This window comes from Juglans regia, chromosome 15 (assembly GCF_001411555.2).
Source record: "Juglans regia cultivar Chandler chromosome 15, Walnut 2.0, whole genome shotgun sequence".
Lineage (NCBI taxonomy): Eukaryota > Viridiplantae > Streptophyta > Magnoliopsida > Fagales > Juglandaceae > Juglans > Juglans regia.
The window spans coordinates 11234647-11240229 of record NC_049915.1 but is presented as its reverse complement, the minus strand read 5'-3'; positions in this window follow the sequence as shown (position 1 = coordinate 11240229).

The window sequence follows — 5583 nt, the reverse complement described above, 5'->3', positions numbered from 1 at the left end:
GATCAATCTTAATTCAATAACACTAGAAATACTCCTTATAAATATTTTCAGCATATTTAAAACACTGGGCGTGCCTTAGAAGTCACACGATATCTTTCGAGACACGTCATCATGGTTCGACACGCATAACGTGGCTCGCAGTCGCTAGTGAGAAAGGCAGATGATCACATAATCTCTGCCTTTGGGATTTGCTTACATCATCAAGATGAAACATACGTCAGAAAGAAGAAGCATACTTAAGAAGGAAGGAGCAGGGTATTACAGGAGGTGCTGACGGTGGTGAAGGTGAGGCTCACCGGTGCACGGCGGTGCCGAGCTGTGGGGTGGAGCAATTCGGGCATGGGGGTGTCATGCAGTGCAAGCCGAGAGGGAGAGGGAGGAGAGAGAGAGGGCTGGGGGAAAAGTGAGGGAGAAGGAAGAGGGTCTGGATATTTAACCCAATCCCTTCATATTAGGATCTTCAAAACGATCTAACTGTGGGGGATTAAAATAATGATTTGAAAATGCGTAAACATTAACTAATTAAAAGCACTTAATGAAATTAAGGTAGAATATTATTTAAACTAACTTTAGTTTATAAAATAATATTCCTTCATCATTAATAAATGATGAAGTCTAATGTAATATATTTAAAAGGATAAAACCATTTAATTAACTAAAGTTTTGAACATAATTTAAATCTCATAATATTTTAAATAATTGAAATCATTTTAATAATAATATTAAAATGATTTCTAACAATTATAATATTTTTAGAGCTCTTCAAGAATATTATAATTGTCGCATTTAAAATCAAACTTAGTTCAATAACAGTTGAAATACTCCTTATAAATATTTTCAGTACATTTAAAACACTGGGCGTGCCTTAGAGAGAAGGGGCGGACTATTGCATAATCTCATCCTTGGAATTTGCTTACGTCAAAAAGAAGAAGCGTATGTCAGAAAGAAAGAACGCACCTCAGAAGGAATGAGTGGGGTGTTACTAGAGGATGTAACAGCCCGCTAGAAATTCAGTGGTGAAATTTCTATAGGTTTTAGGAATCTCATGAAAACTCTATAAGTTTTCATGAATTGACCAATCGGATAGGTTTTAGTCTATCAGCATAGTCAGTGTTACCACTCACTATAGTGCAAGAAGTGCAATTTTATTTATTTGAGATAGTTCGAAGTGTCAAAATACGATATGTACTGTGCCATTAGACTCAATTGATTATTTAGGATTTTATGGCCCAATAAACTCATTCTCAGTTTTCGAACAAAATGCTTGTTTGAAAATGCATTTTGTTTATTTCAAGGTACTTCGAAGTTGAATTTCAATAAATGAATTGCACTTTTAGATTAGTGTATATATTTAAGATTTTACAGTGTAAAGTTTATTTTCACTTTTCCCAAACTGAATAGTAACCTCAATAGTAGCACCGAGTGTAGTGTTTTCAGAATCATAATGTGGAATGTCCAAATTAGGCTAGAGAAGTATTATTTGGATAATTGGCGAGATCTTAGCCACACTTGGTGAATAGTATTGGACACTTGGCATCAAGAGGAACCATGAGATGAAAATGTGAAGGAAATCAAGATGTAAGATCATGCCACCCCAATCAAAACTCTATTCCATCCAACCATCAAATTTGTGACAGACCAAAGAGAGTTTCAACCCTAGTGAAACCCTAAACATTTTGAATCTAATTGAAACCCCAAAAAGCTTGGTTGAAACCGAAACCCTAAATGATTACCCCCAACCCCAAACTTGATTTCAAAACCCTATTGTAACCGATTTCTAACATTGTGTTTAATCACTTCTACATGCTATTAATCCATCAAATTCATGTTATGACCTCATTATTCAACTCTTTAAACCTTGAAAATTTGATTAGGCAAAAAAAATTAGATTTGGACCTGATAGCATCTCAAATCCTAACTGAACCCTTTTTAAACCCCAAAATGAAGCCCACAAATTTTGGCCATCTTAGTAAAACTCCTTAAGGAAGTTTCCACCCACCCAAGGCAGACCAACCTCTGCCCTTGACATGCCGCAAATAGTCCCATGATGTGAGAGGAAAAGCCACCTCACCACCTCCATTCTACATGGCTGCAGTTGCAGCCCATTCTCACTCACTATTTGTAACTTTTTGTGACCTAATCACCATCCATCAAGGTGACACACTCAAGCCCATAATTCACTCTTCAGAAGTGTATTAGGCATGCAAGTCATCCTTTCACTCATTTCACCCATTTTCATTCATGTTCTTGGAGAGAACACTTAGAAGCTCTCTTGGGAAATTTTCTGAGCCTGCTTGCATGCCATGTTTGAAACCCTTGTAAGTATTTTATCACAATGATTCCTCATGAAAGTTTTTATTATTTGAGTATAGTTTTTGTGAGTACCTTTTGTGTTTAATTGGTCATTTGATTGGTCCAATGTTATTTTAACCATGGTGAGGTCAATCTCGACAATAAACTAGATAATGTGTTGTATTTTAAAGTTTTTGACCAAGCTAATGGACAGATGTTGATCCAAAATTTTTTTGGAGTATTTTCAACATGTTTATATGAATTTTGTTGAAGATTCGTTACATGATTAAAGCTTTTGATGAAAAATTTTCTTAGATCTAGAAACTTAGAAACTAGAAGAAGAAAAACAGTTTATGTTTTAAGAAAACTTGGATCTTTTGTGGTTTAATTTTACTCAAATGACTTTGATATTTTTATTTGATGCTAAACCTTGGATCTATATGTTAGGATGTTGGTTTGAAAATTTTAGGTGTTGATTTATGAAGATGTGATTTTTATGCAAGAGAATACTTGGTTAGGTCAAAAGTTTGCTGATTTTGGCTAGATCCATGTTTTGGTTTATTTTTAGCATGTGATTTTAAGTTTAATGCTTGGATCTAATTTAGAAAATATTTTTAAATCATATGATGCTGTTGATTTGAAGATTTCATCAGGGTATGTCTCGGATCAAGTGTTTGATCAAAGTTGAGAAATTTTTTGTTTTTCACGTACTTCAAGTGAGATTTTGTGATTTTTGGTGACTTTAATATGTTGATTCAAAGCATGATTAGTTCTTAGGAATGTGTTATGAACATGTTAGAAGAAATTTTTGAGTTTTTGAAAGTTCTTGGAGATGTTTTGAAAAAGGTTCAAATCCTTGAGATTCAAGGGTTTGTATTTTAGTTAAAAAGTTTGGATCTTTTTACTAAAATGTTTTGTGATTATGTCAAGTGCATTTTTGTAGTTGTGTTAAACATACTTCTAATGCACATTATATTTTGTCAAAAAAAAAATTATCTATCACACAATATATATTATGTGATGCAATATTTATATGTTTCATGTTATGTCACATCATGAAATATTTGTATGTTTCATGTTATGCCATGTCACGAAATATTTATAACATGCCATGTCACGAAATGTTTGTTTGTTTCATGTTATGTCATGTCATGTCACAAAATGTTTATTTGTTTCATGTTATGCCATGTCATGAAATGTCTGTCTATTTCAAGTTATGCTATGTCAGGAAATGTTTATATGTTACCAATTATATCATGTCACAAAATTTCTATTTGTTTCATATTATGCTATATCATTCATCTCACATACATGTCACGTTAAGTTACGTTTGGTCATATGTCCTTTCACTTCATAGCACGTCATGTCTACGTTTAGTTCAGTTCAATTCAATTCATTTTCTTAATCAAAATGCATAATTTCAGTTACATGAGCTAGCATTTCCAGTTTAGTTCAGTCCACGTTTAGTTCAGTTCATGTTTAGTCTCAGTTTAGTTCACGTTTAGTTCAAGTTCAATTCATGTTCAGCTTCACGTCTAGCTTTATGTCATGTTTAGTTCACGTCAGTTCAGTTCTTCTCATGCCAACTCAAGTCATGTCAGTACATGTCTTATTAAATGTCAGGTCACGTCAAGTTTATTTATAATCATGTATGCGTTTATGCTTTTACTGCCATACATGCATCTTTAACCTGTATGTTAAGTTATTTGTTAACTTGTTGAGATTTGTAATCAAATCTCAGTAAGTAGTCTCAACTACCATTCTCCCAGAATGGTAGACGATGTGTTAGGATCTGGAGAACTTCCGCATGGGAGATTGGACGAGGTCGAATAGAATGTAGAGCAAATAAATAGTTGATGGAGTCTAACCCTCATTTTCTGGATGTCAGTTTGGATATCATAGTTGAGCTACGTGAAGGGCTCAACAAATTAGTACAATGGTTTTTATTTCCAAACTATAGTTATGGAGTGCTATCTCCAATACTCTTTATGTTACAGACCTGTTAGAAAAGTACTATAACCTTTTCTTTATATATACAAGTACTGTAACCTTTTGGATACTAGCTATCACATGAATTTTATGAAGCATGTTTATATTTTGGGATATATTTCTTCTGGTCATAGTATTGCTGAAAGAAAAAAATTATCCGCTGCAAATATTACATATTACTAGATGCATGCTAGGTGCATTGCATCCTTAATTGTCATATTCGAGAGCAGGTAACCTAGTGTTGCACGTCCTGACGCTTCATAATCCGTTCGATCCCAAGCAAAATCTAAGGATGTCACAGAAGCGCAATATAGGGACCACAATTTGAAATAATATGGGTCGCGCAAATCAAGTGCAATAATGGAAAAAAATGCAAATAATAGAGAACGACTAAAACCGTAATTTTGATATCAAATATGGGGCAAAAAAGTCGGTAAAACCCAAAACGAATGCTCCTTTCATTTATATAGTAGAAATCACCAAACTAGGATTCTCCGAATTACAAATAAAATTTCAAGAAAACTTCTACTCATAAAAGACCCTTCTGCTGTTCTCACTAACAAACACGTAAATGCATAAAAAACAAGCAAATATCAAAAGAGCAACAAAATATATAGTGTACCAAACTAACTGATAAAATATCAACATGTCAATAAATACATAATATTTACGGTATATCATCTCCCTAAAATAAATTGATGTCTCTTCCCTATATAGATGTCTCCCTTGTGTCAGCTCAACTAAAGCTAGATAAGTTCTACGACAAATTTCTCCCCCTCTTTATCACAAAATGTTAAGGGTATAGAACACACTACAAACTGAGACAATAATTAAAAAGATATTTGCATGTACATTAAGCAAACAAAAAATGTATGTGATGCACATTATTAGAATTTGATATGATTTGTAACATCAAAAAGTTTGGGGATGAATGTTTGGGATTATCAAAAGTTTTGGGACATTATAGAAATACTATAGGGGCAAAGGGGTTTCACAAAAGTAAATTTACAAACCGATATGGTTTCATGTAGTATGTCAGATTGTAAAGTTAATTTTATTGTAAAGTAGATCTGACGTATCACATGAAACCATGTCATTTTTTAGTATACTTTTATGAAATCTTTTCGTGGTTGTAGCACTTCTCAAAAAATTAAGTATATGAATTTTAACTCAACTAAAAATCAAACAACAATAAAATAAATGAACTCCCTCTTATTCAAAAGTCATAAGACGAAATACAAAATGACAACACATCTCAATAATTCATGCAAAATATAATAAGTGTCTGTATGTAAGTGAGAC